The 9,906-nt window shown below is 33.3% G+C and overlaps 1 pseudogene across 1 annotated transcript; it reads right to left on the reverse strand.

The window, feature by feature from the left end:
* Positions 1-703: 703 nt before the first annotated feature.
* LOC143600499 (uncharacterized) lies at positions 704-8,925 on the reverse strand (annotated as a pseudogene). Its single transcript, XR_013147480.1, has 15 exons — positions 8,769-8,925; positions 6,700-6,873; positions 6,565-6,616; positions 6,350-6,454; positions 6,089-6,173; positions 5,368-5,422; positions 4,843-5,232; positions 4,428-4,487; positions 3,651-3,749; positions 3,514-3,565; positions 2,722-2,846; positions 2,523-2,638; positions 2,227-2,376; positions 1,287-1,391; positions 704-1,191 (listed from the first exon to the last, which is right to left on the reverse strand). The product of XR_013147480.1 is annotated as an uncharacterized LOC143600499 (transcript).
* Between the last annotated feature and the right edge of the window lie 981 nt (positions 8,926-9,906).

A 9,906-nucleotide genomic window follows, 5' to 3' on the forward strand; every position in this document is an offset into this window, starting at 1 on the left:
CCGCGCCCGAACCCGAAGACCCGCCATGATCTGATTAAATGTTGCTACCTTTATTTCCTTTTTTTTTAGTTACACCAAACTCAACTTTCTTAATGTTTCTTTTTCATTTAATTATTAGTCCATGTTCTCATGATGAGTTAATAATTTGCTAGTGTTTTATGTTCTAGTTAATAGTCCCACATAATTAGGACTTGTGGGTTAGTGGGTAGTAGTTTTTGTCTTTATTTTCTATACGTATCCAAATGTTAGAAATAAGAAGCAGAAGTTGATGAATGAAAGTTTTTCTTGGTTAATTTTATCTCAATGGATTTTGAGTAAGATTGATTTTGTCTATGCTAGCTCGATTTTGGCATCTCGAGTGGTGATCTTAGACACGGTTTCTTATCCGGAGTGGTGTGTCTGTATCTTCGGTTGGTTATCGCAGCCCCTCGGTTTGGTTCGGTGGTGTGTCTGTATCCGAAAACAAGCCGTTGTTCTATCCATTTAAATTTAGTTTCAATTCCTACCCGTTACCGGTGATTTTGCTATCAAAAGCCTTGACATGTTTCCTGTAATCATTTCTTTTACCTACTAAAGACAAAAATACCCGACTCCGCATATTTTTAAGTAAACAAGTCAAGATCAAAATTACCGTCTCTACTTACAAAACACTTCTATATTTTCCGAAGATAAGAAACGAAGCATGCATCATAACACGCAAATATAAACTTAGATTTACTAAGATTATAAGCAAGATAACCTTTTTTTCAATACAAGATCTAGCATGCGGAAAACAAACATTTATGCATCACTATAAAAATATAATATGCTTACCGACGGGATTTTACTTATAACCTTTTACCTTTCTTCACAGGAATCATGTTTCACAACACCTCATCATCTTGCTGGTAATACATGGAGGAATAATCTTCAATGGGTAGCGAAGGCGGTGTTCCTGGCGGAATCGAGGCGGCACCGTTCTCACCAGCACACACACATAACGCCTCGGCATCACGAATAACGGGATCGAGATCGATTTGACCGCTTAACTCGTTGATGAATTTCAAAAGGGTATCGAAGTCCATTTGCTCTCCCATTATTTTTGCTCGGTATCGTTTTAGGATGGCGATACATATGTAAAGATGAAGATGCTCACTAGGATAGTGAGTCCATAGAACCTCCCATAGTGTTAGTGTTTTTTTTGTATTCAAACTCCCTGTGATAAAAAAAATCAACATGACCGATTATAATTAGCATGTAATTCCTATTTTTTTAACGAGATAGTTTTGAAGTGAATAAAAATAGACTTGCCTTTTGAATTGAATGAGCAACCAGCGGAAACAGAAGAAATAGTTCAAGCAGTCGTTCTGTTTAAAGTAATTGTCTAACGGGCTGTCGAGTAGTTCTACTAACTATCAGTATCAAATAAGAAAAAAACATGTTACAAATCATATATATCAATCCAAATGTCATTCACATAAACGTTAAAGATGGATAATTAGTCAGTATAAAAAATGAGGTTTAAGTGTTCCTTGTAGAGGTTGGTTGTATATCACTTAAGTTTCAATAATTTAGCGGTTTATGCTTTATAACCTTTTATGGCTTGTTAAGAATGTTATTTTAATTTGAACGATTAAATGCTTATGTTAAACAAGTTTATATAAGGGTTATTGTTGAATAAAACCAACAAACTAACCAAGTTTTCAACCTTTTAGTGGTTTAGACATACAACATATTTCGTAGTTGTTATGCCAACTTAAACTATAGAATTTTGATAGTTATTATATTTATTTGTGTGTGTGAAGTTATGATATTTATTTGTATGTGTGAAGTCCACATAAGCATTTAACAGGTTCAACAGGTCAAAATGACACTTTCAGTATGTAAAAAAATGTTAACCATAACCACTGCAAAAAGTATATATAAATAATATAAAAAATAAGGGACTAAGCTGCTAAAATACTGAAAGTTGCTAATTACTATGAAAACAGATCACGCGCCGACCCACAAACAGTCTTTTTCTCTTTTAAAAACTTTGTATGGATAATTATTGTGAAAAAGATGATGACTACAGTTTTACAATGATAAACCTTTTGTTATATTTTGTTACCCAAATCGGTCCACTAACCCAAAAGTGGGTCGAATATGCCACCTCTAGCTTCATGTTTTGACAAACAAAGCATGTGACTTGCAATTTACATGTGCTAACAAGAAACACACATAGTGGGAGAGAGAGAGAGAGATGACCTTGGAGAGTGCAAAGAGTTGAGAGTGCATGCCACTCTGATCACGGTTAAAATTTGGCCCAAGTCGTTCCAATAGCGAAACAAAACACCAGAATGCTTCTGATTCATCTTTCATGATGAATAATATTGGAGAGAGGAAATCACTCATGCCCTAATAGAATTATTAAATCTTTACGTCTCAAACAAGTCAAACAAAAGATCTTAAAAGAAAACAGTTTAAATGTCACCCAAAGAATATATTTAATTCAAAAAACCTTCAGAATCATTTTATTCAAAAGGACAATGGTAGAGTATTACCTGGCAGTAACAAGGTCGAAGTTGTAGAATGAGTAAGTCAACAATATGTCATGCATAAGGCGCACATTCGGATTTTCATCTCCCTCATAAAACGACAGTGATCTGTCAGTCCTTACCTTCAAAAATTATATAGACATTCAACTATCAATAAAATGACCCACATTGTGAGTAAGTTAAAATACTATGGTCTTACTCATACCACATCTTTCTCGATTAGACCCTTCCTTTCTCTGAATTTTGTAAATCTTTTCGCCTGTTCTGGAGAAATACTCCGCAGGAACAAATTGGAAAAACTAAAACATAATAGCAATATCATATGTACCCCTACGAACTTGGAAAATAGCATACACACCCATGCAAAACAAAAATTATCAGATATGTCCTTACAAAGTAGTTAATATAACAAAAATACATAACTCATTGAAAACAATGTAATAAATGACAAACTTATCCTTATTCTTCTAAAACTTTACAATCTCATGTATGCCCGTCTTTAACTGCAATTTTTTTTTATTTACCCAGTTTTAGAACTTTTTTTAACCATTTTAATTTTTACCCATAAAGGCATACACAATAATCAATCAAAATATTAGATTGCTTATCGTTCAATTATCATGCAATTATACTTGGTTCGACTATCATGCAATTATACTCGGTTTGATTATCGAATTCGAGTTCGATTATCTGAGTTGAACATACAGATTTGATTGTTCCATTATCCGCCATCGATGGAACAAAAGAGAGAGACAACGATTCGACTCGCTTGCTTATCGCCAATGTCGATCAAGTTCCAAATAAAGATACAGCTTAAACAAATATAATGGAAATGGATAGAATGACCATTAAGTAAAAAATCATTAAAGTTGGGCATATAATTTTCAAGTTTGTAAAGGGTATATATGAAATTAATCCTAAAATATAATATTCCTTCATAAAACATTTATATAAAAGTTAATCAGATACCTTCCATTGGTTTTTTATTGTTTCATACTCTCTGCATATGTAGAGTCATATGAATAATATCCCAATAAAAATGGCCAAACCTGAAAATTATCATCAGAAAGGTTTAGTTTTACTATGCAAATGAAAATAGTGTATAAAAAACCAATACTACCACAATAAACAAACCTCCTTCCTCAAGTCATGCTCAACTCCCCCGTAGAATATTCTCTTTTTCAAAGCGTTTGAATCTACAATACGGCCTTCAGAATCCAAAAAGGTTGACCACTGCATAAAAAAGTCTTAGCAGTCAACGACCAAGTACAAAGGGATTTATAATGGGACAGACTATAAAAACACCACTGAGTCGCTGACATACTATGACAATTACAAGTCGTATGAAATGAGGAAAAGGTTATATGTTATTATATGAGCCCGTTTTAAGGTGGTGTGCAAAAGTTATATGGGCCCAATGACTTTAACTGATTTATGTGACGGTGGTGTGTTCTGCAGAAGCTATACGGGCCGTATGAAATGTGGTAAAGGTTATATAGCCCGTACACAAGCCCGTTTTAAGGTGATATAAATAACGGCCCGTATGACTTTACTAGAAGCTGACCGATTTTACAGTGGCATGTTTTGCAAAAAGCTATATTACCTGCATGATATGTGAGGGTGGTGTATGTATAGATAGATGCACATACAAATATCATTTATCGAAAACATTATACTTTTTTTAATTGTAAGAAGTGTTTTGAACAGCAAAATTCGCTTCTTACAACAAACAAAGTGAGAAAATAAAAAGATATTTACAACCATTTAACAGTATTCTCATAAAGTGTCCAAATAAGGAAAAAGTCATACTTTTCTATAGAGAACCGTTATATTGAAAACTGATTGTGGATGTTTAATCGTGATGCAGTATATAATGATTTTCCATGAGCATGTACAAAAAGTATGCCTTACCTCTTGACGCGCTAATGGATGTTGTCGAGGCTGTCCCCATACCAGTGATAACTTATCAAACTACCCAAAAAAAATCAATAAAGGAAAAGCAACAAAGTAAGAACAAATAAATTGATCTGTGAACAAAGGAGTTCATGTCTTCATAATAGTATAATAATGATAAAACATTAAAAAACAAAACTTTGCAACAGAACAAGTAACACATTAATGTTTTTACTTTGGTGATAGGTCAGTCATCATAAGAGCCTAAGAGGACTACTGAGCTCAAAGCAGAAGTCCATGTTTATGCACACATAATGTGCTAGACATGTAGCATGCATTTCTAAGCTTCAAAACCATCATTTTTTAACTTTTAAATATCTTACTAAACTATTTTCCATAACTATAAAATCACTATTGAATTTTGACATTTTACCTCTAAAGGATCAGAGGGTACAGGAACTCTCTTAGGAACACTCTCCTCATCATCGGAGGCCATTTCTTGTGAGTGGTGATCTTTAGAAGCCCAATTATTCCTCCTTTTCTCATTGGGCCCGTGACCGTCAACAAGGCTATCACGAAAAAGCTGAGAAGTTATCTCTCGTGCAAACCTTGTGACAAGAGAAAATTTCTCTAAAACATTAATTGAAAGATCTCGAGCGGGATCATGACTTTTTTGCCTCTGTTTGTTGTTTTGTTGCGTATTAATCGAATGACCATCATTTGAAGTAGGCTTATTAGTCAAATTGCCATCAGAACCTGAATCTGAAGATGAAGGGATTCTGTTTACAAGAGATCCTGGAAGCTCCAATGAAGACAAAGTTCTCTGATAACACATTTTTAAACAACATATGTAAAAGAAACTGCAAAACAAAGTTTTAAAGATAAAAGAATAATAATAGTAGTAATAATAACAGTCCATATAGGCTAGAGGCTAAAATAAGCAGAAATGAAACTGTACCTGAAGAGGATGTTGAAAGTTATTTACTAGAAACAGATTTGCATCTTCTGAAGACCTGTGATAGAACAGCTCTAGTTAGAAACAATCTGGTAGGTTTAAAATTGAAAAGCCGCCCCATGCTGTTTCATGATGTGCGCGTCACATGATGCGGACTTATGCCCGATGTGGCGTGTTATGCAGCTGACCAGTATTTGAACCAATTTGACCGTAGATTGCAATGGATAAGAGTTTTTAAATCTAAATGAAGAAACGATCTAACACGAATAATTAAAATGAACGGGGTTTTTTGTTCGTGTCCACGCATTAAGAAAAGATTGTGCTCGTATTCGTTTAGTTCGTTCGTTAACAGTATAAAGTATAAACGGCCGGTTCATGAACGTAAACGAACAAGCATTACTGAACACAGATGAACTAACGTAACAAGCTAATAAAATATAAATGTGAACAATGCGCTCAACCGAAAAGTTATCAACACTAGATAAATATATTAACGAACGTAAAAAGATAAACATAAATGAATGGAAACGAATGAACATAAACGAATTTCGATGAACGAACGTTCACTAACATAAAGGCATTCATGTTCATTTGTTTAACAACATAAAACCAAAAATTTTGTTCACATTAAATAAACGAACGTTTGACTGAACGTCCGTTTCGTTTACCGGCCTAAAGACCACACTGAAACTCACAAGGAGCCTACATAAGAAAAACAACCAACCTGACAATAGGAACATGTTGCTTACTTGTAGCTAGAAACTCTCGTACTCCACCACTATAGAAATAGAGCGGAGGGAATGCCAGACCTGCACAAACTTTCGGTTAGCCGAAAATTAAGTAAATGAAATGTAAATTATGTTCAAATTGAACAGCGTCTAGCAAACCTCAAAAATATATTGCGTCATCGTAAAATTAAAGATGTTATTAATGAATATAATAGATCCAACTATATCGCAAAAGAATTAAGAATGTAAAAACCTACCTGACGATACAACAATAACGTACTGCCACCCGATTGTCGGTGTATGCCGACGAATCGAATGAATATCAGAAAACGGTAATGCTCTTATGGTGTACAAATTCTTGTCTGCATAAAGCAACATAGGCAATCAGATCCAACTATTTCAAACAAATCACGCATGTATGCATAATTGCATATACATAGAAGAAATAAGATAACAAAAAGATGAAGCTAACCTCTTGCAGGCACCCCAGCATTTGAGCTTTGGCCTTTATAGGGTATCCATGTCTATTATGACATCATAATAAACAGATTAACAGACCATGTACTACAAAAAGAAAGAATATTACTTCACAACAAGAGAACATTACCATAAGTAGTGAAGAACCTTGCCTGATCAACTTTAAACGCCCACTGATCCTTTCTGCAGCATACTGAGTTGGATGAATCGTCACATTATCCTTCACGTACACTATTTCAGCATCTTCTGCATCACTAGAAGAGCTTCGTATGCTACTGTCATTACGACTCATGCTTGAAGAGCCCTAAAATATACATAAAACAAGTAGAATTGAAGTATACATGATATGCGTTTCCAAATGAAACCAATTTGAGACAAATATATGAACTGTTTACATAACATAGACTAGTATCCATTAATATTAGAAATTCCATTTTTGTATTTAGTCTGTAAGCAAACAACAAAGTCTTGCATCAAAGTTATCTGTTTACTGAAGTGAATACAAACACCATTGGTACAAGATATGCTTTCTAATCGTATTAGCGTATTACACGATGATTGTTTTATCAAAGAACCAAGTCACACTTGCATATGTATTGTTCTTATTAATCAAACCATACAAATGACATGATATCTTAACTGAGGTTATTTTGGTCATTATAAACCTATACTACCTTCATTCAATTTATTAAGAAGCATTCCAAAGAAAGCATGACTCATTTATGAATTTTACATCATAATTTTCAAATACAGGTCAACTGTTTTAACTTAAAAAAAATCATTGCATCCTTCACCAGATCAAACATATTTTAAATCAAGTCAATCATAACACATATCCTTGCTAAACTCACTACTGTTCATTACCTCAGAAACATCACTTTCAACCAATACAAACTGCGAACTAATTGTTTACTAATTCAATTACTATCATCAACAGTCATGATTCATGACGCAGTAAAACACACGAGTTTCAACAACTTAAACTCACTAGTGTTCATCAATTAAGAAACCATCACTTTCAACCAATACAAACCATGAACTAATTGTTTACTAATTCAATTAATATCATTAACAGTCATGGTATATCATGCAGCAAAACACACGAGCTTCAAAAGCTTCTAAATAAATCCAACAGTCATCTGCAGTTATAATCGATTCAATAGTTTAAAATCTGCCTAATCACACACACATAAATATGTGTATATCTCTGATATTGTACGAACTCGATTCAAATGCAAGAAACTAACAAAACTGATCACCAGAATCCTAACACGAAATCAAAAACCTCATCGCTTAACCACTCAAAACTAACTCAATCCACATCATTAACATTCAAATCGATCTACAAATAACTTCAGCAGTTATAATCAATTGCACATAGGTCACACTACTTTTTATGTAATCAACTGATACAAATCGCACACAATCACCAAACAATAATACCTTACAAACTCGATTCAAATTCAAGAAACTAACGAAAAAGATAGCCGGAACCCTAATTTACACGAAGACGAAGAGCCTCACAGTCTAAACACACAAAATTAATTCAATCCGCATCATTAATATTCAAACATGACAGTTTACAAACTCGATTCAAATTCAAAAAACTAACAAAAAATGATCGCCGGATCCCTAGTTTACACCAAATCAAACACCTCACTATCTAACCACTAATAACTAACTCAATCGGCGTCATTAACTATCAAATCAATCTACAACTAACTTTGAACTAAAACCTGATCACACACACATATATATACATACATGTATATCTCTGACAGCGTACGAACTCGATTTGAATTCTAGAAACTAACGAAAACCGATTACCGAAGCCTAATTTACACGAAATCAACAATTTCACCGCTTAAAACTCTAATAACTAACTCAATCAGCATCATTAACTATCAAATCAATCTACAAATAACTTAAACCAATACCTAATTAGAGATAACAGCAGATCGCAATAATGTAAGTAAAATGATAGTTAACGAAACCCTAACTTACACTTAATCCGTCTAAACACTCAATAACCAACTCAATCGGCATAATTAAGTATGAAATCGATCTGATAACAACTGTAACTAACTTTAACTAAAACCTAATTAGATATAACCGCCGATCGTAATAATGTGCGTATATAATAACAGTTTAAGTTGTGGTTTCGTGTTGTGTAAGTTAATTGATTTGGTAATTGCTTACTTGTTTAGACGCAGCGGCGTAATCGGCGTCGTCGGACAGATCGTGAATATCGGCTTCGTGCATCGGCGGTGGCGGTGATGAGCTGGAATTGTTAACAGATTTGGGGTTTATGTGAAACTCTGCAATAATATTATGATGATGTAACTATTCTGTAGGATTATAACTGAATATATATAGTTCTAGCTATTGGGATGATTTAGGGTTTTTGATCGGAACATGAAACGAGTTGATTGACGTAAAACTTATTTCGAAACGATGCTCCAAACGACAAAACGGTGTTTTAATTCAGGTGTTTAAACTTCCAATAACAAAAATCAAGTCGTTTGGAGGTGAGTTTTACATCAATCGACATGTAAGTCGTATCCACGTTCCGATCAAAAACCCCTAAACATCCGTTTGAAATTTGAAAAAAATATTACGGCGTTAAGTTTTTTTTTTTGCTGCTATTTTTTGAGATGAGATCATTATCGTTTAACTGTGAAAGATGAGATTATTAAAATCCAAATTGTCTTTTAAAAATCATGAAAATTTTAGAAAAATTAAAAGTGATATGATAACATGTTTAGGTATGATGTAAAACATGTGAAATACGTGTTAGCTGTCTTACTTTACATATCATATACTATATCTACATAATAGTTAAATCTAACATGAAATTGTATATGAGTCGAAGCTGTGTATAACTCCAAGTGCGTGCTAACTAGAGAATGTGAAATATACGTGAAATGGTATATTTTGTAGGTTGTAATATTTAAGAAATCTAACTTTTTATCCTTTTTAAAGGCAAGTTCGTTTATCACACTAAAGAGACTTATTGACAATGATAAAACAAAAATATAAGTACAAGTTTATTGATACGTGATGACAGTTGTGTATTTTATGTTTGTGTAAAGTTATTGGATCTTAATAAGGATAGGCGTGGAAAAGTTGGTACACCGTAAGTCTTAACTCTACGTGCGAAATTATTCTTAAGTTACAATATAAATATATAACACGTAAGGAAAACTTTAATGATTTGTTTAAAAGAAAGCATTATTTGATTTAAATGTATATCATAAAATGTTAACGTGATGTAAATTTAATTAATTACATTATAATATTATGATGGAATCAATTAGAAAAAATCTCACCAAATTAC

Source organism: Bidens hawaiensis, unplaced genomic scaffold (genome assembly GCF_021521415.1).
Source record: "Bidens hawaiensis isolate Kalapana, Puna unplaced genomic scaffold, B.hawaiensis_p1.1 tig00054173_1, whole genome shotgun sequence".
Taxonomy (NCBI): Eukaryota; Viridiplantae; Streptophyta; class Magnoliopsida; order Asterales; family Asteraceae; genus Bidens; species Bidens hawaiensis.